At 34.6% G+C, this 21808-nt stretch overlaps 1 pseudogene; it reads left to right on the forward strand.

Moving 5' to 3' along the window:
• LOC144251569 (transport and Golgi organization protein 1 homolog) overlaps positions 1–21452 on the forward strand; it is a 92532-nt pseudogene extending 71080 nt beyond the window's left edge.
• Positions 21453–21808: the final 356 nt, after the last annotated feature.

Raw genomic sequence — 21808 nt, forward strand, 5'->3', positions numbered from 1 at the left:
AGAAAGAAAGAAAAGAAAAAGAACAAAGAACAGAAGGAACAAATAGAAGATTATATTAAGATTACACCTATGTACAGCAGTAATCCGGGGACAGGTGAGCGTCTTTCCTTCTGGAGTCCTTTCATTTGGACTCTTCCGCTTGGCTCTCCTTGAGCTGTCCCCCGCTGGGCTCTGCAGTTGGTTCTTTCCGCTCCCAGCCCCGCCCCTCGGCATCCTCCATCTGCTCACTGCAGTCCACCCAGTGGCTTTCTCTGATGACGCATTTTACGTGCTTTGGGCAAAAAGCGCCTGTGGAGGAAGGCAAAGTTCACTCCCAGTACGCGCCCCCTGCGCTGGGTCCTCCCAAAGTAGGAAACAGTGAAAGACAGGGTCCTGTGCTGTTCTGCAGGGAAGCATCACTTCCGCTCACCTGTCCCTACACCATGGACTCACAGTACCTGCCACTGTGCTTCCCCGGGGGACCCGGAGCTCCTGGGACCCCTGTCCATGCTCTACGCAGCCCTCATAGCCAAGCTACTGGAGGTGACGGTCCCATTCCCAGGGAGGGACCCCAGCTCTGGCAGGCGGGTGGCTGAGTTCTGGCAGAGTGGGTGCACTGACTGTCATGGCGACGGAGAAATGGAGTGTGTCAGGCCCAAGGCAGGCAGGATGTGACTGTATTGTTAAGCGAGGCCGGTGAGAGTGGACTTGAGCTTTCCCCACTTGCACTTTTTTTTTTTTTTTGACGGAATAGAGGTGACAACCTCATGGTATGTTCCGAAATGCAGCCAACAATCCAAACAGCTAACGTTACTACAGGTCTTTTCCCTTAGAGACTGCTGGGGAATTGGGCTCAGATGACAGTTATCTGGTATTACCTGTAGAGGGCGGTGAAAACAGGGAAGAGTAGGCAGGTGTTTACTACACTGCCTTTGAGCAACCATTTAAAATTAGGCTTTGAATTTTATAGAAGGATGTTAAATTCAGAGAAGTTTATCTAAGCCAGTTTTCAAGAGTTGTCTGAAATTACATGTCACTTATCTGTTTATATAAGAGTGGAATGGAAGTAAGATATAAAATCTTATACATACATCATCATTGTTTTTATTTGTTGCCATAAAATTAATTAGTTCTTTCATATATTTAAGTTTTTGTCTTAAATGAATTTTTTAAATTCTAAAAACCAGGTTATCAGAGAAAAGAATGATCCAGAGGGATTCTAGCCAGGTGTTAGACAATGTGATGATATAGGGCCTGTTACAAACTGGAAATGTATGCTCAATTTAAAGTATTTAGATTCGGGCTGGGGTTGTGGTTCAGTGGTAGAGCGCTTGCCTAGCATACATGAGGCACTGGGTTCAATCCTCAGCACCATATAAAAAACAAAACAATGTGTCCACCCTAAAACTAAAGATACATAAATATTTTTTAAAAAGTATTTAGATTCATTATACTTGAAAACACTGCAAGAGAACAAAAAATATGAGACTGCCAGTATCCTCTCTCTTGAAGACGCTATTGGAAAATATTGAGGAGGTGGATTTCTGATGAGGAGGTTGGTTTAGAATTGCCATGATTCTTTGTGACTGTTTTGTTATAAATTTAAGGTTTCCCATTTTTTCTAATTTGTCTGTTTCAGCTGTTTACTACATTGCCTGATGATACTCAACCTGGGCCTGATTTTTATGGACTACCATGGAAGCCTGTAGTTTTCACTGTTTTCTTTGGGATTGTATCCTTTCTCATTTTCTTTTGGAGAACTGTTGTTGTTGTGAGTAAATTGACTTACTTATACCTTAGCACATAAGCACAAGGATTATTTTATATAGTCACTGCCCCCCCCTTTTTTTTTCTTTTTCAGTTGCTAAAACACAAATTAGTGGTTTAAGTCAAACTAACCTTATAAAATAATTTAGTGTGGGTGCAGTTGGTATAACTGGTAATTCTTACAGCCATCCTAACCAGTAGTTTCATATGTATCAGAAGTCTTAAAAGTGGGATAAAAGATGGGATAGGTTAGATAAATATCCTTTTATGTAGCATATATGTCTAGTAGTCTATCTTAAAGAAATAACTATGCTTTGAAGATTTTGGTAATGTTTTTCAATGGAACAGTGTATTAGATTGAAGACTTAGCACAACATTATTTAGGGGTTATTGTATGTTTGATTAATGGAATAGTAGGCAGATTTATTTATTTCAAAGCTTTGAGGTACAGAAAATGCTCACAATTAAATGTGAAGTGGGGAAAAAAGCAGAAACTAAGATTTAAATGTTGATGAACTGTATGTTAATATAAACACATATAAACAGGGGGAAATGCTGCAAAGAAATACAGTAAAATGAGAAAAAGGAGATGAGATAATTTTTCCAGTCTTTTATATAAATTTTCCCAGATTTTATGATTTGATCATATGTTCAGAAAATACCTTTTTATTTGGAAGTATAGATTATGTGTTGTCCAAAAATCCATTAAATGTTTTGTTCATTAAGTTTTTTTTTTCCTGAGCAGAATTAGTCTATGTCTGTGTATGTGTGTACATATATGTATAAGTGTGTGTGTGTGTGTGTGTGTGTGTAGGCTTATACATACTTATGTTTGTACTGTGGGTTATTCTGTTTCATAGTTATTTAACATAATTGGAAGAAAATTATTTTAGGTAAATGGACTTTGCATATGAAAATCCTAACATTTAAAGAGGCCAAAAGCATTGGATACAAATCTTTTCAAATCTGAGTGTTCTTTTTCTGATTTCTTAATTATTTCAGACATATCATTGTTAAGATAAGTTTCCTCTCCTTGTACAATTGAGAGTAAAATCTCTTAAAAAGTATTCCCTTCTTAAATAGAAGAATCGTTTGCCTGGATTCCTGTGAGGAATTTTCTAATCTCATTGAACTTTGTCTCAGCTAAAAGGAAAAAGGAAATAGAAGGATAAAGAGAAGGGAAAAACATGAAACCATTTTATATTTCTCCCTCTTGTTTCTTTCATTTCAAGAACTGCGGTACCTGTTTCTCTTTTCACTAGGTTATGTGGGATCTGGTTCCTAACTTGTTGCTCCTCAGTTTCAGCATTTGACTTTGGAACTTTAGTCCCTACCTTAGATGACTGCTTTTATGCTACTTCCCATTTTCCTCTGTTGCCATTTTGAGTAAAAGGTTAGCAAGGCTATGACATTAAAGAAATGTTCATTTATTTCTGTGTTGGAGTTTTCTGAATGCAATTTCCTATTACGAAGATCCCATGGATGATCCATGGACACATCTGAGTATCCCATCACCATTAATAACATAAGTTTGAAAGGACAAGTAATATGCTAAGTTACAAAGAAATTTAGTGATGTTTTAAAAAAAATTCTGCTTAGGTTTTATTATCAGGCAGTTTATTGCTGTCTTTTGGAAATGATTGTTTTTGTCCTTTCCAGAATATGTTAATTGTCATTTCTCTTGTTGCTTGTGCATTTTCTTCTAGCAGTCTTCCCTTTCAGATTTCTTGCTATATATTTAGTGGTTTGCAGAAATAAGATGATGTAGCCTCTTAGTTTCTAAATTCAGCCAATAGCCAAATTTAAATTGGAGTTCTAAGATGTTTTCTGGTGAGTGAAAGTGGCATATCTTAGTACAAAGATTATGCCTTTAATATTGTTTCCTCAGATTCCTTTTGAATAGTCATTGTTTCTAGACTTTATCCTGGTTATTTAGAATTGTCAAGTAAATGATTTTGAAGACACACACACACACACATATACACACACACACATCTTTACTGTGAAATAAGGTACATATCTTAGTGTTTTTATGTCAGAGGCTATTTATGAAATCTCACTACCAATTAAATTTAAAAGGCTTGTTAACTTTACTTATTTTTAATCCTATAAATTATTATCCTGAACCAGAATGTTATTAAATTCTCACTTGGTTATGATTCTGACTGTTGTTTTACTGTTTCTATTGAGCATATGTTTGACATCAAATTTAATCTTTTTTCTCTCTCCTAGGTAAAAGATAGAGTATATCAAGGTAAATTTTTAGGTTTCTTAAACTTGTAATAACCCTTTGTATTGGTGTTTGATGTGTGTTTTATGTATGTTAGAAATAGATACAGTGACTTTTAATGTCTATTATCTTTTTTACCTCCTGAAAATTTTACTATTCCTAGGTTGCTAGCATGGATAATAGAGTAGATGATGATGGTTCCAACTCTGAGATAGGAGATAAAGAGGAGGAACAAATTGTGGATAGGGAGATGATGATAAGTTTTAATTTGGGGCAGATTAACTTTGAATATTGATGTAATGCAGATGTATTACATTTGAAGAGTATTTCTATGCTAATTATTTAATCATGCATTAAGTAATTGAGTAGATAATTTAAAGAATGGTAATGTGAATCAGTATGTTTTCATTTCTGTTTTTCTTTGCAAAGAATGAAATGATTCCATTTTCTGAAAAGAAAGTGTTTTGAGAAGGGAGGAATATCAAGCTACAACACTTTACTGTATTTCCCATCTGTGAAATAAGCTTAAATTGAAATATCATTTTGGATGGGAGGGGTACCTGTGATTGAACTCTGGGGCACTCTACTGAGCCACATCCCCAACCCCCTATATTTAGAGACCAAGTCTCACTTAGTTGCTTAGTGTCTCGCTCTTGCTGAGGCTGGCTTTGAACTTGGGATCCTTCTAGCTCAGCCTCCTGAGCCACTGGGATTACAGGTGTGCACCACTGCACCCAGCAAAATATCATTGTTCTTATATTTTTCTTAAATTTTAATAATTTTTATACTCTTATTGCTAATAAGCATAGATTGCTTTTTAAAAGCATAATAGTTATGCTAAGAAGTATTTCCTCATAGTACCATATAACATGTCTTTGCTTTTAGTAGATTGAGTAATTGAATTTCATTTAGTGATTGTAATAATCTTGTGTATTTCCCCCTTTTAGTCAATGAACAGCAAATTTCCAAAAAGGTGAACAATTTCATGAAAGAAAATGAGGAACTAATGCAGAAATTGTCAAATTATGAACAGAAGGTATAATTATTCTTTTTCTTTCTCCCTTGGTTCTAGCTTGAATCATTTCTACCTGTTTTAATTTAAAATCGTATTTTAAAATTTTTGTTTCATTATTTCCTACAAATCATCCAAATTCTAAGCAGTCATATGTATTAAGTACTGCTTTCTTCTGGAAAGGGTCACTTGTCTGGAAGTAACTTGTATAGTAGCACTATAATTTGTGTATCTTAATTCTGAATGCTTTATTTACATAGATGAAGGAATCAAAGAAACAGCAGGTCCAAGAGACCATGAAACAAAATATGATTCTTTCTGATGAAGTAACTAAATATAAGGTAAAAATCCCTTCTTTGGGGGGAATTACATTCTAAACTCAAAAGTAAATGTAATGAGTGAGTGATCTTGACACCTTTTTTTTCCAGGATGAAATGAAGCTTCTTGAAAAAGCTAATGAACTTCTGGATGAGAGAGCTAAAAGTCTTCTTGTTATGTTAGAATCTGAGAGAGAACAGAATGCTAAGAATCAGGACTTGGTATGAGTTTTGCTGCTAAGTGTTACTGCAATTTGGCTTTTGAAATATTTTGTAAAATTGGTTAAGTTGAACTTAGTCCAGCTGTTAACTAAAGTAAGATTAGGAGTCAAGGAAGTTGAACACACTTCTGCCCATTTTGTGGAACTTTTAAGTACTGATACAACAAATTATTTTTATGGGCCTAGGAAATATTTTTATTCTCAACCTTGGATAATTTTCATATTGCTTTGCTCTGCCCTTGGAATCATGCAGAACAACTAAAAAACTATTGTCCAGTTGAATAGTATTTGTTTACTTTTTACTTGAAAGTGTAATGAATTAATGAATTTTCTGCACTTAAAAAAATTTTACTTACATATTTCATTTTCAGTTTCTATAAGTTTCTGTAATTACATAAAAGTTGCAAAAGATAGTAGAGTGTGTTCTGAAATATCCTACCCCCAAGTAAGCTTGATCACCTAGCTGAGGTAGTATTTATCAGATTTCTCCACTGTAAAAATTCTTTCCAATCCTTGTCATATTGCATTCTTTGGAAGTTACCATGCACAGCCCACAGTTAAAGTATGAAGAGTTACAAGCTCAGGATGCAGCTCATGGTAGAGCACTTGCCTAGCATGCATGAGGCCCAGGATTCAATCCCAGGCATTGCAAACAAAGATTGCAGAGTTATGTCCACTTCCTTAAGGAGCGAGTATCTTTATAATTTTTTTGGAATTCTTCTGTATGTGAGATTAGTCTATTCTTCCTTAAATTTTATCATTTTTTACTTCAGATAAGAAAATTTTAAAAATGATCTTGGGAAATTTTTTTCTCTATCACTCGAAAAAAATTACTAATTTGAACTGGTTTATTTGAAACAGTAATTAATTAGTTAATTTTCTATGCTTTAAAACATTTTATTTACTTATTGCATTATGGTTTTCTATACTTTGTCCTTTTTTTCTGGTTATCTCATAAACAGTAATGTTGTGGATGCCATGAAATATTTATGACTTCATTTTCCCTCATCTCTTTCATTTCTTGATTTTTTGCTTAGTCCAAGCTGGATCCCCTGCATTTACCTGAAATTTAATGGGATGGCTTGACAAATATTTTGTTGTGTTTATCTTTTTTAGTATATATATATATATATGTGTGTGTGTGTACACACACACACACACACACACACACACATATGTATCAGTATTTCTACTGAAATCCTAATGCATATTTTGTGTTCTGTTTTTACCTGGCAGATAATGGAAAATAAGAAATCTATAGAGAAGCTTAAAGATGTCATTTCAGTGAATACTTCTGAGCTTTCAGAGGTAAAGCTGCCAACTCTTGCTAACGGATATTAATACTACATCTTAGTTTTGTTGCGAACCAAAAATTTGAGGTGTGCTAAAATGTGCAAAAAATAAGAACTATATGATGTCTGGTTTGGGAAAGTATAACTTTGTTTTTTCTTTGGAACTAATTCACTAACTGTAGTGTTTTGCATTAGCTTCAAATTATCCTCAATGAAACTAAGCTTCGTGAAGAGAAGGTGAAGTTGGAATGCTGTCAGCTTCAGAAAGAAAATACCATGCTTAAGAAGGAGAAAGAGCAGGTAAAGAAAATTTGATGTCATACATAATGTAAACTAGAGAAGTGAATCTTTCTTGGATCTGTTTCTGAGGTAAGGAATATTCATGTAGGACCTTTTCTAGATATGCAAAGTTTAAACAATGCTCCCCAAATTGAGTGCATATATATGTTCTCCATCTGTTTTGGATTTTTGGATTATTGCTTTTCTTATCAAATATCAATCAGTTATTAACTTGCATAGCCTCAAAGAAACTTTTTAAAACAGAAAATTAAGTATTTTATGATCCTGTTTTGAGTAGTTACTGATTCACCGGCCAAGGGAAGATTACATGATAAGGAATCTAAATTTAGGAGACAGTCATATGTGCCCAGCCATTCCTGCTGGAGGTAAATTATTTGAATTGACAGCAATTTTCTGGGGAATGCAATAAAACAGGGTCAACTTCCTGATAGCTCTGATGTTCTTACTGCAGCTGTGAGAGTTGGGGCCACTCTGCCCTCTTCCTTAACCAAGGTCTCAACCCCCTCGTTTGAGGCAGGCCACCGAGGAGTATGGCTCTCTATTTCTTTGTCTAAGTCTTGTAGTCCTAATGTATCCAGTGCAGAAACCCCTACCTAACCCATAGGAATTCATGTGTTTTGACTTTTCAGTTGCAGCAGGAAGTCAAAGACTGGAGTACATCACATGCTGAGCTCAGTGAACAAATCAAATCATTTGAGAAGTCCCAGAAAGATTTACAAGTAGCTCTTAGTTACGAAGATAATACTAATAAAGTAATTTTATACTCCAAATACATGTTTCATCTCATGAATTCTCCTGAAATCTTCTGAATTAAAATCGAAAGTCTTCCAACCTTTTGCTTCTTTTCTAGGCTTTGACTAATTATATCACACTGTTGAATCGGTTACAATGTGAATCTAAATCTGAGGATCAAAATAGAGAAGATGAGTCAGATGAATTAACCAATGGAGAGAGAGCAGGTAAGATCAGTCTCAGGGAGGTTGAATCCTTTTTTGCTTTCCTGTCTTTAAGTATACAGATGCCACTTTTCAGCTGGATGAATTTCTTCTTAAGCTTCAGGGTTGTAGACACATATCACTGGATCTATAGATATGTCTGTTGCATTGGCAGAGGTGGGTTGCTGCGGTATAATGTAGCAATAGGCATGTGAAGAACACTGACTTTTTCTATCCCATTGAAAACTAGTAAGTACACTGCAGCTACAATAGTCACATCCTATACCTCTAAGTATTGAACATTGTACAGTAAGAGAAATTTATTTCTTAACTTATGCAGATGATACTTGATTTTGATACTCATCATCTCTATGGCTCTGTGGTTTTAAGGTCCACAGTCAGTCTTAAGAGTCCAGAGGCAGTTGGAACCATAAACTAAGGCTGTGAGAACAGAGGCTAGAGACTATCAGAAAGCTAGAGAGGGAGTGTAACAGTGTTTACTGATGAGGAAAATATTTCCAGATGTTTTCTCCCAAGTTGGATATTGCTTACATAGCAAGTATTTCAAACCACACCTGGTAGTAGATTCAGGGAGAAAATATAGGATTGAATCTTTCTAAATAAGACACTTACTTGCCCAGGTGAAGATAGATCTGAGAGAGAAGAAAAGCTTTTATCTTACAAGAATAGCAGAGATAACATTTTAGTTGTGCAAACTAGAAATTCACCTTTTTTTGATTTCTACTTCTATTTATTTTTATGCTGAAGATCAAACTCAGTGCCTCACACATGCTAGGTGAGCACTCTACCACTGAGCCACAACCCCAACCTGAAATTCACCTCTCTCTCTCTTTTTTTAAATCTAAGCTTGCAATTCTCTTAAAAGTCATTAGTCTAATCAGTTTAATTATTTAATTGATTTTTTTTTCTTCCGGTGTTTGAACACGATCATTCTTTAGTTTGGGGAAGTTAGGAGAATATAGAGTTAAAAGTAAGGAAAGAAAAAGCTAAAGTCTTTTGTTTTTTAGGTGATCGGAACGAGAAGATCAAAGATCAAATTAAGCAGATGATGGATGTCTCTCGGGTATAGTTCTTTGTAAGAGTCCCATAGTGCCTGTGAATTCTTCCTGTGCCTCACTTTTAAGAATACCTCTCTTTTCTGCAATTTTTAGACACAAACTACAATATCAGTAGTTGAAGAGGATCTAAAACTTTCACAACTTGAGCTAAGAGCCTCGAAGTCCACAAAATGTAATCTAGAAGGTGGGTTCTTCTTGAGAAGAAATTGCCATGTTGGAAAGACTTAAAATTTTATTGGAAAGATAAAGCTTCTTGCTTTCATGCTTCTTACTTTTCTTGGCACTACTCCCTCAAACAAGTTCTTAAGTCCTTGTACACATATAGAGATAAACTGTTTTATCCTTTACAGACCAAATAAAGAAATTAGAAAGTGACTGCAATTCACTACGGTCTTCTAAAGTTGGACTGGAAGAGGAATGCAAAACTCTTAGGCAGAAAGTGGAGATTTTAAATGAACTCTACCAGCAAAATGAGATGGCATTACAAAAGTAAGATTTTCATTGTTTGTTATTGTTATCACTGTGTGAACTAACAGATAATTTTATCTTTTCTTAAGATTATTTACAATTTCTTCTAGTTGTAATAAGTAGAGATTTGTCTTTTTTCCTTTGTGTTTTGTTTCCTATAAGTTGCATTTTTCTTTCCATCGTCAGTCTTAAGAGTCCTGAGGTAGTTGGAACCATAAACTAAGGCTGTGAGGACATCGTAATCAATTGTCAAATTCATATGAAGGCAGGAAGTGGTAAACTGGTATTAACAGTCACTTATGTGGAAATACCTCTCAAAGATCTAGACCCTTTCTATGATCCCACTACTTATTTTAATTACCTTTCATTGTGATCAGTTATGTAATTCTAATGTTTTGAACTTGTATCTCTAACTCTGGACCTTTAAAAATACTGAGTGATTTGGAATGACATGTTTTAGTAGAATAAAAACTTCAAAAAGGAATAATATTTACTTATTGATGGTACAAGTTTTGGACTTGAATATCTCAGATGTTCACACTAAAAATTGAACTGTGGCAAGGACCTTAGGAGTTATGATTACAGAAGTACTTGTTTGTAGTATATATTTATATATTAATCTTCTCAGTGTGGAGCTAGTTATTTTTTGAAAGTTCATTTGAAGTTTTTAATCCACAAAAATACTTGAATTCTCTAAAAATAGTTTGTGTGTCAGATTTTATTTATTTGCACCTGATTTTACTCTTCAGCATTTATATATATATATTCTTTTATATAATATATATATAATTAATATATAATATATATAATATATATTACTTTATATAATATATAATATATATAATATATATTACTTTATATAATATATATATTCTTTTATATAATATATTCTTATTAATTTTCTCTATAGCCGCTTGAGTGGACTTTCTAAAATATAAGTCTGTCCATGTCAATATGTGCCTGTGGTTTATGAAGAATTTGCTTTCTATTTGATGACCTGTTCTTTTTTTTCTTCCTTGTATCTTTTTTTTTTTTTTTTAAAGAGAGAGTGAGAGAGGAGAGAGAGAGAGAGAATTTTTAATATTTATTTTTTAGTTCTCGGCGGACACAACATCTTTGTTGGTATGTGGTGCTGAGGATCGAACCCGGGCCGCACGCATGCCAGGCGAGCGCGCTACCGCTGAGCCACATCTCCAGCCCCCCTTGTATCTTTTTAATAGTTTAAATATTTTTAATTATTTTCCTCATCCCCTGTATAAGCTTGATGTAATCCTAAATTATAATGGAATTATAATTATATAATTATAATTATAATTTTATTCATCTTCTCATAATTTAAAGGCCATGGTATATATTCTGGATTTAATAACAACCTGACATAGATTAATAGGTTTATTATCTTTTTATGGGCTTTAAGTAGCTCCTGAATCAGATAACTGTTGTGGCATTGTATGTTAGTACTTCATATACTGTGAACTCCACAAAACATTCATTCAATTTATACACATATTTAAAGTTTCTGTAGTTCTGCATTCTACACTGTTGGTTTCTTATTTGAAATTATTTTCATTCTATTTGAACATTGTCCTTTAATGATAGATTTGATTAGTGTATCAAAGTAGTACAAGGATAAATAGAGAATAGTATTTTATCCACTAAATATTGCTACCTTTATAATCTGTGTTAGGTTGACATGAACTTCATGATTAGAGTTAAAACCAGTTTCCATTTTTTAAAGGTTCTTTCTTTTGGCTACTGAATTTTGACTGTTACTTAGTTTTAGCAATTTAAAAATATCCAATTAATTACCATCTGTTTTAAATTTTTTCATTAAGGAATCCATTATCATTGTTGTTTGGTCTTATCCCTCCCCTAGTTCCTGTAGTCATTTCTCTGTTTTTTTAACAGTTGTATTGGGAAGTGCCTAGGTGTAGTTTTCCCCACCCCACCCACTTTTTCTCTTGCAGTTATGTTGCTTGGGACCATTAAACATTTCTTGAATTTTCGAGTCTTTTTCTAAATGTTGATTTTACCTCATTCTCTCTTCTGATTATAATAATGCATATTAGAATTTGATTTCCCATGCCTCCTACATTCTGGATTTACTTCTTCTGGATATTTTCTTCTGACCTATCTTAAAAGTGCTAGGATTTATTTTACTTCCCAAATCTGCTGCTAAAATCATTCATTGAGTTTAGGATTTTAAAAAGTTCAGGGTTTAAAATATTATTTTAGTTGTAGAGGGACATAATATTTTATTTTATTTTTTATAGGATTTTTTAAGAGAGAAAGAGAGAATTTTAATATTTATTTTTTAGTTTTTGGTGGACACAACATCTTTGTTTGTATGTGGTACTGAGGATTGAACCCGGGCTGCACGCATGCCAGGCGAGCGCACTACCGCTTGAGCCACATCCCCAGCCCAACACAATATTTTATTTATTTTATGTGGTGTTGAGGACTGATCCCAATGCCCCACACATGTGGGGCACGTGCTTCACCACTGAGCCACAACCCCAGTCCTATTTCAGTACTACAGCTCAAACCCAGGACATTGAGCCATGTGCTCTACTATTGAGCTACCTCCCCAGACTCCTTGCTCTTTCTCATAAGGGACTAGTGTCTTACTGCTTTCCAAGCTATCTTTAATCTCATCATTCTGCCTCTGCCTCTTGAGTATCTTCTACTGTAGGTAGGTCACCACACCCAACCTTTTCTTGGTTTTATAGTTTCTAATCCTTTGACAAAATTCATAATCTTTTTTTTTCCTCTTTTGTGGTGGTGGGTTTGAACTCAGAGTCTTGTGCATGCAAGGCAGCATTCTACCAACTAAGCTATATTCCCAGCCCTGAAATTCATAATCTTGACTTTACTTTTTTGACTGTATAAAGCACAGTGATTTTAAAACATGTGCAGATAACCCCATTAGGTGGTTTTCTTTTCTGTGGGATTTTTTCTCACAGAATTTTGTCTTATGGAGTGCCTGGTCAGTTTTGATTGGCTAACATTGTTGTGATAATTATAGATGAAATTTGAGGACTAAGATGAAGTTATCTTCTTATAGAAAAGTGTTGAGGTTACTTGAGTAAGATTGTCACTTTAAACTTAGTCAGCAATTAAGATAATTCAAAAATGACTTGTCTTTTCAATGTTTCAGTATTATTCCTTTTGGATTTTTTGCCTGTTCATCACTTAAGTGTGCAGTATTTTCTAATCTAAACTCAAAGGCTAGGGCTTTTATTAAGGGTCCCTTTATTTGTAGCCCCAAACACTTCTTTTTTTCTTCTAAGCCCAAGAATTGGATGAAGGCTTAGTTCAGACTCATTATATCTTTGTGTTATGTTCAATATGTGGGTAAACCTAGGAGAAAAGTACCTTAAAGTGCCAACCTTACTTGTAATTCTGAGATTCCTTTTTCTAATGGATCTTGGCCACATCCATATATCTCCACTGCCTTTTAAGCTTGGATCCCTTCAAACACAATTTTATATTCTTATAAAGATATTTTGATTTTTCTTAGTGCTCCTCAGACTAACTCTTTGATAATTGGAAACAAAATTCTCTCTGTCCTTCAAGATTTAGTTTTCTCCATATTCCTTCTTAAGCCAGTGGGGAAAATTATTATATTCCTTTAGGCATCATTTATACCTGAAACAGTGAACTCTTTTATTCTTTAGCATCTTACAAGGTAACTAGTATATTATAGCCACTCATAAAATACTTGCTGAAGAATTAAATGAGAAGCTATATAAGAATATATAATCCCCTTTTTCTATTTGGTATCAATAATCCTTTTTTACTATAGTTCTTCTGATTTATGGAAAATTAAGTTTCAAGTTAATTATCTTTTGAATTGGAACTATGGCTAAAGAGGGTAGTACAAGGATAGCAGAAAATAGTATTTTTTAAATCATTAAATGTGTCTACCTTTGTCTCAGTAGATGAACATCTTGAGTTTCATGATCAGAGTTAAAACTTGTCAGTAGATAATACTCTGATTGTAGGTCAGTTTGGCTTCTTTTTCTGGTTGACAGGCATTATCAAAACTCAGATTGGTCTTTTTGCTTAATTACAATTCTTTTGAAATAGATATCTAAAGTGTGAAAAATGTTCTGTGGTAAATTGCATAGCTAAAAGACATATTCTAGAAGATTTTTTCTTTGACTGACTATATCTTTATTATGGTACCAGTCTTGGATTGAGAAGAGTTCCCCCATGACAAAGATATACTTAATGTCCTACCCATGGCAGAAACGAGAAAAGAATTATCCCCTGCTTTATCCTAATATGTTTAATTATGTTAGGTTGATCAGTCCTGATCTTCCACATTGAAGTAAAGTGAGTTTTTATTATCTTACACACAGGAGACTTGCCCTTGGGGCACATGTTGTTTTCACATTTATTTTATTTACTGGTAAGTAGAGAATTAAGAGGAGAAGTTAGAAAATGTAAGTGATTTGCCAGAGTTTGATTTACGAAATTGCAGGTTTGAATTTCTATTTTATGTGCCTAAGCATTTTATAGAATTGTGGGAAGTGATATTCACAAAGAAAAACTTTTGATTTGATAACTGGCTTTATTTTAGGAAACTGAGCCAAGAAGAATACGAGAGACTAGAAAAAGAGCAGCAGCTGTCAGCTGCAGATGAAAAGGTGGTTTCCGCTGTACAGGAAGTTAAAAATTACAAGTGAGTTCAGTTTCTAAAGGAGGGTGTCAGTGTCTAATGAACTAGTGTTAGCTTTCTTTTTAATCTTTTTTTACATTGTGTAGATAGAAGAAAATAGCTTGGAAGTATAAATAACGAGAGGATATGAATACATTCAATTCACACAGGAGAAAAAATAAATTTCAACTTAACAAATGAAAAATGTTAACAAAGATTTACTTATACCTAATGGGCAAGACCATAGGGAACTTGGTCAATGCAAACAGTTCTGGGGGTTTTGTATGTTGTAGTAATTCTTTAAGAAATCAGTTTGCTGTGTGATGTATCAAGACCCACAAAAGTGTGGCATTTGATAGACCTTGGAAATCTTCTATGGATATAATTTGAAAAAAACAAAAAAAGTTTTAAGGAGGAAGATATTTCTAGCAGAATTACTTGAGAACACACTCATGAACAGTTAAGGAAACTATAATTTATCATTCAGAATCTCTAGCAATTAAATGATAAAGAAGTTATTAGTATTAGGTTTTTATTTAATTAATTAATTAATTAATTAATTAATTTATTTATTTATTTATTTATTTATTTTTGGTGCTTTACTACTAAGCTACATCCTTAGACCTTTTTTTTACTTTGAGCCAGGGTCTCAGTTGCATAGGTTCCCACGTAATTGCTGAGACTGACCTCGAACTTGTGATCCTCCTGCCTCAGCTTCCCAATCATTGGGATTACTGGCATGTGGCATTGCACCTGGCCTGTAGTATTAGTTTTGATCACACTGGATTCATATAACCATAGAAATGTTTTTCTTATGTATGATAACGTCTTTAAAAGTATAGCTGATGGAATAAAGGGAAAATGGTCAGAATGTTTCAAATGTTATTCAATTGTTGTAATTCTTAGGCGGAGAATTGAAGAGATGGAAAAAGAACTACAGAAAACTGAGCGCTCATTTAAAAACCAGGTAGTAATTAATACTGTCCTGTAGTTGCAGAATTCTTTGATATCTAATACAGACAATTATAGGCTATTATAATGAGTCCCTAAAAACATATTTTTTTAATGTGTTGTCTTTTTCAGATTGCTATGCATGAGAAGAAAGCTCATGATAATTGGGTAAGATTTTTTCCCCCTTTTCTTTATTTTGTGCATAGCCTACCGCAACTGAATTTGAATATTTTCTCTTTAATAGCTCAAAGCTCGTTCTGCAGAAAGAGCTATAGCTGAAGAGAAAAGGGAAGCTGCTGATTTGAGACAGAAGTATGTGATTTTGGTATCTTACTATATGTTTTATAGTGTTTTAAGGTTATCCTAGATATTATCTATGAAGGAATAGATTGCTGTTTCATAATTCAGCCCATTCTTTCTCAATATTCAAGACTATTGGAAATGACCCAAAAGATGGCAGTGCGGCAAGATGAACCCGTGATTGTAAAACCTATGCCGGGAAGACCAAATTTACAAAATCCTCCTCGGAGAGGTAGGGGGCACTTTGTAAAAGGAGCTATTTTATTTCTTGGTGCATAATGTATGTAAATTACTTTTTATTTCTGTGTGTAATGGTTATGAAATAATCTGAATGATTTGCTAAAGCGGGAGGTGAGGGTTGGTGTCAGGGAGAAGGCTGCCTTAAAGTAGTAGCACGGCATTGTTGTCTTTAGGTCCACTGAGCCATAATGGCTCTTTTGGTCCATCCCCCTTGAGTGGTGGAGAATGTTCCCCTCCACTGACAGCAGAGCCAGCTGGGAGACCTCCTTCTGCTACTCTTAATCGAAAAGATATGCCTAGAAACGGATTTGGTTAGCATTCACATGTTGCTTCAAGGTTTTGTTTTTTTTTTTCCCTTTTGAATATTTTAATGAAAACATATAATTTGGGCCTGTACAATATATAGAAGATAATTTCTTACTTTATCTTAGTGAATGTTTTCTGTAAAATCTGTTCTAGAATAGAAAACATTTTTTTTTTCCTGGAGGTCTCTGTATTGTTTTTTTCTTTTAAATTTTACTCTGTGAAGTGTAAACCTTTATCTTTAAATTAAATCTCTATGGTGTTCCTTTCCCAAATATTATAAAAGTAGCCTTAAACTTTATGTAGCATACTTTATTTCCTACATGAAAATACTGAGTCTTATTTCCAATTCTAAATAGGACTGTAGTCTTGGTAAGATTGGAAGTCAGGTTATACAGACTAAAGAAAAGCCAGCCTACACATACTTCAAGTCTATAGCTTAAAGTTTAGGACCAATACTTATTAATCTGCTGTTCTATCAACCCAAGGCAGTTCTTTATTTTACTTAAGTCTCTTCATAAATTGTGATTTACGTATTGGGCAGCCCATTTTTTTAAAAAAATATTTTTAATTGTAGATGGACATGATATCTTTATTTATTTTTTAAATGTGTGCTGAGAATCAAACCCAGTGCCTCACACATGCTAGGCAAACACTCTACAACTGAGGTATGACCCCAACCTCTGGGCAACCCATTTTTCATTTTGCTTTCTAGGTATTGTTGAATCCTGACCTGTCCACCAGTGGTTTATTTCTTCTGAAAAATACATACAAGGGCTCTGATCTTTCTTTCCCAAGGGTCAATGGATGGACCTTTACCTCGTACTGGTCTTCTGAGGCATCTGGGAAACCTGTTGCCTCTGGTAAAGGGACCAAGTAATTTCAAAGAATCTGTAATTGTGGATGGATGATTTTTATTCTTTTCATGTTAGAATAAGTCTGAATCCATTCTTTGATCTCTAACAGACCCAGGATGTGTTCCACCTCACATGAACAGCAGCTCCAGAAGTTCTTCTCCAGCTAAGGTTACGAATGAGGGCAAGGTAAGTTCTGTAGTTACTGTGAATCATGTGGTCATGCAGGAACATGTAGCTTTCCTACAGTACTTGCTCTTTGCTTTATCCTTCTTTGTGTTCTATTTGTACAATCCCATTTGTTTTTTAAAAAGCAAACTGTTCCCCAAGAACCTGAGACCCCCTCAGTCTCCACCATTACTTCTTTGACTGAGCATCCAGTTGGATGCTTAGAGGTTGAGAACTGAATTGGGTTTTATTCTGTGCATTTCTGGGAAGGATATTCAGAGCATGACACTGATCTTGTTTGCTGTAAACTGCATGCAATATTGAGCTTACTTTTCTCCTTAACTTGGGAATGTTGCTTAAGTGTGTACAACTGTAATGGACTACAGAATGTGAAAAGTTATCACTCTAACTTTATATGGTGTTTTGTGTTGAATGTTCTAAGGCAAAGTAAATTCATTATACATTATATAATTCATATATTTTTTTATTTTTTTGGAAGAATGTTATTTAAGAATTCCTCCATTTGTGCAAACCCTATTTTGAGTGATTTGAATTAGATTGGTATCAGATTTTCTGAAATTGAAATACTGTTTCAATGAAACAATGATCATCTAAAATGACCTCTTGAGCCAGTCCCAAGAAATGGTCTCATTTGTTCACATAAGTGTATTCTCTTGTAACTGTGTTGCTATTATATCTGGTAGGTCTTCTGCAGCTCTATAACAAAATAAATTTTAATTGTTTAGTTTCAAACCCACTACTCATAGGAAATGATAAATCAATATCTCAAATGGTGTACAGTAAATGAATGTAAATATTAAAGCTTTGTCTTCCTAATTTGTGTATATAGCACTGTGATGGAAAATACTTCTCAAGTTCCAGTGTATATATATTCCAGGAATATACATCTCTAGAGAAATCTAAGGGCACCTTAGATAAGACCCCAAATCCCTTTGTAGTAGAAGATTTAAAAGAGAGAAAAGACCCATTGTTAGAGAGGAGTAGAGGTGGGAAAAGCATGGCTTGGAGGCAAACCTGGGATTGAGTTCCTTTAATATGCAGTGTGGCCTTCAACAAATTATGATATTCCATTTGCTTTTGTTCCCTCTTATTTAAAATAAGACAGTCTACTTAAAGATCTCAGAGGTTGAATAATATATGAAAGACTTACTGAAGATACTCTGAATAGTAGCTATTATTACATGGGTAGAGAATGGATTTTTCATTTTATTCTGTTCATTCTTAATATGGAAGTAATGAGCTATTGTGATGAAAGGGAAGTGATGGGGAGGGGGGGGACTCCCTTTGAAATAGATTGTAGTGAATACAGCATGACATACTGGTCAGAAATCACCTCTGTTAATAACCTCTGCCAGTCCTCTTGCCTTTCCCTTTCCTGTGCAGATATAATCAGTAACAAACTGCTCCCTCTTGTGGCATCCTTCCAACTTCTGTAAGCTGTCGGTGGGAATACACAGGAGGGGTGGGTAGTTTTGTTGCACTGATGGTGTTCTCTGGACAGGTGCCTGTTTTGGGTTTTAGCTTTTATCGGTGTTGGTACTTTGTCTTAATACATAGGAATTTTAAAACTTTTAACTGCTTTCAAATCTTAAATTGCAGGTTCATATGGCTATGAAAGGGCCCCCTCCTTTCTCAGGGGTACCCTTCATGGGACCCCCGATGGGACGGCCTCCACCACCTCCCATTTGGTATGGACCGCCACGTCAGCTTGGTGGGCCTTTTGGGCCTCGGCCAATTCCTCCACCGTTTGGTATGATGATCTGAACAGTAGTGATTGACTTATAAATCACATTCATCTTTCATTTCTATTGCTTGCTAAAACAGTTGGTTGCTATCTCAGGTCTTAACAATGGAAGGATAAAGCTGAGTACATTTTAACTTTTCCTCCAGTTTTCTGGGACATATGGGACACTACATAATCTTATACTGAGATAGGCAATAGCTATCTCTCATAGACAAGGATAAGGGGCTATATACAGAAAAGCCAGAAATATTACTTCTGCAGATGTTTGTTGAAAATCTGTTGATATGCACTGCAATAGATGGAAAGGTGGATGAGACACATGCCATAACTTAAAATTTTGTCACAGATATGAAAATCCTATAACATAAAGTTTGTAATCACCCATAATGGAAGCATAAGCAGTAGGTTATAGAATATAGAAAAGTCAAACCCTCCTTACCTTGAGAAAAGTCAGAGGGAAGTGTTAAAGAGGAGGATTTAACAGTGACCTAATAAATATTGCTGATTTAATTAGGTGGCTTTGGAAGGCCTTTTTCAGGAGGGCATGCACCTTGATTCTGATGGCATGTGTAAAGTCCATGCTGAAATACTTCATGAATTTTTAATGGATACAGTAATTATAGTGGAATTTCCTTTTATCAATATTTCTTTGATGTAGTGAAGTTCTTATTTCATGATCTATCATCTTGTCATGGTAATATAGTACTTCCAAATATAAATGGAGCTCTTGTGAGATAGAAATAATTCTGCAATTATATAGTAGGGAAAGAAAAAAGACAAGCCTGGAGCTAGGTAGAGCCATGTTTAAATCCTTAATATGTTGCTTCATGGCTGGTTGGTCAAAGGCTATAACTAAACTTGTTCCATCTCAGTTTGCCTCATCTGGCAAGTCAGGATGTTCACCAGTTGATGTTCTAGGCTTGGGAGAAATTAAAGACTATATTAACATACTTGAAATCACCCTAGTTCAGAAATTTCTGGGTATTTACATAACTTCCTTTTTATTTTCCAGGTCCTGGTATGTGTCCACCAATAGGCTTCAGAGAATATGCACCAGGTGTTCCACCTGGAAAATGGGATTTGCCTTTTGACCCTCGTGATTTTTTTCCAGGACCCGCACCAGCACCATTTAGACCTTTAGGCTCATTTGGCCCAAGAGAGTACTTCATTCCTGGTGCCCCATTACCACCTCCAACTCATGGTCCCCAAGACTATGGGCCACCACCTGCTGCAAAAGACTTAATGCCTTCAGGCTTTAAAGATGAACCTCCACCTACACCTAATTCTCAGATTAGTGAGGGCTGTTCACAGGCCTTAAAACAGGGCCCATAAAATTAACCTTTGACACTTAGTCAGAAAATGGACTATAAACTATTCATCAAGTTAAAGGATTATTGGCTTCAAAATATAAAAGTTTATTTTAAATGGTTTATGTTTTTAGAATGAAGCTGCCTTGGTGCAGTATACATTTTGAGCCAAAATATTTTCCCCCTAAATATCCCCCACTTAAGCTAGAGTATCCTTCCAATTTTAAAATGTGCAATAAGGAATACATTTGTTTTAGTTAATGTAGCATATACAATTGCTAAATGATTTAGAGTGTCATAATTATGGACATTTCCTGTGGAAATGCTTTAAGAACATGTATTTCCATTATCCTATTTTTAGTGTATTCCAGTTGATAACAGAGAAATGGTGTTTTATAAGCTTGATTTTTTTTTCTCTTTCAATATCTGGTCGCAGAGACTGCTACACTAAAAATTTTTACTCAAAGATCATAAACTTCATTTTCCTTCTTGCTGAAGTTCTTTGTTGTAATAGTTCATAAAAAATGTTTATTAATATTTCCCAAGTGTCTGTTGATTCATTGGATCGTCATGAGACTTTGTGCCATTGGGGAAGCATGTCAACTCACTCTCAGAACTGAAGATGGTGACTTGTCAGCATATTCCCTGTTGCTCACTGTTAAGGAGGCTGGACCTTGGTCAACTGTGGACTTCTACAAAGGATTTCTTTTACTTGTGAGAAGTCTTGTGGCTCTATTTTTGTAGCACATTCATGTACTTTTTTCTAACCACTGTCCATGTGAGAATGGTTTTCTGAGAATGAGTTTACATTGGTAGCAAGAGTTGTTTGACCTGAAGTTCTACTGCTTTTGCCATTATTGCATTATAACAGTAAAATATAAGGTGGTATGTTGTGTCTATAAAAAATTAGGAAATTTCTTTTTAAAAATGTACACAACACACTCTTCTCTTTCCCATACCTTGCCACTGATTTTCAAGGAATATGATAAAAAAAATTAGAAAAGTATAATCCTCTAAGAATGAATGAAACTCTAAGGCTTATAATGTCTTTAATCAGCAACTATGGGCTGAATTAAATTCTTTTTTTTGATAGATACTCAAATATATTTTATTTAAAAATCAATTAAAGCAAGTCCTGAATCTGTAACTACTGTCTTTAAAACAATGTTTCTAAGAACTAGCTCTCCAGAACTGTAATTTTAATTACGGCAATTTTAACAGTACATTTTAAAGAGGTTTAAGATTTAAATAAAATTATAAAAGCCTGGTACTTTTGCTTACTGCTAGACCAGATTCTTCCATTCTTTTAAATTCTAGAAAGTAATAGGATTGTTGAAACCTAGAACATAACATATCATTGTTCTTTTTATGTCCCCTAAGTATTCTCAAAATAGGGGCAAAAGCTTCAGTGTGAAACAAAATCTCTGTGAAACAAAATCTCTAAAATTCTGAAGATAACTCAGAATCAAAAAGAATTTGAGTCCTTTAGGAAGAATTCAATCTACATAACCTCCATTTAATAGTAGAAGCAGCAGCTGTGTGTAAGAGGAAAACCATATAATAGCTTATGCCATTTTTAACCATGTAAAATAAAATTTAAGTCACAAACACATTTTGAATGTATCTTTCAACCTCTACAGGACACAAGGCAATGCTG

Source organism: Urocitellus parryii, unplaced genomic scaffold (assembly GCF_045843805.1).
Source record: "Urocitellus parryii isolate mUroPar1 unplaced genomic scaffold, mUroPar1.hap1 Scaffold_109, whole genome shotgun sequence".
In the NCBI taxonomy this organism is placed as follows: domain Eukaryota; kingdom Metazoa; phylum Chordata; class Mammalia; order Rodentia; family Sciuridae; genus Urocitellus; species Urocitellus parryii.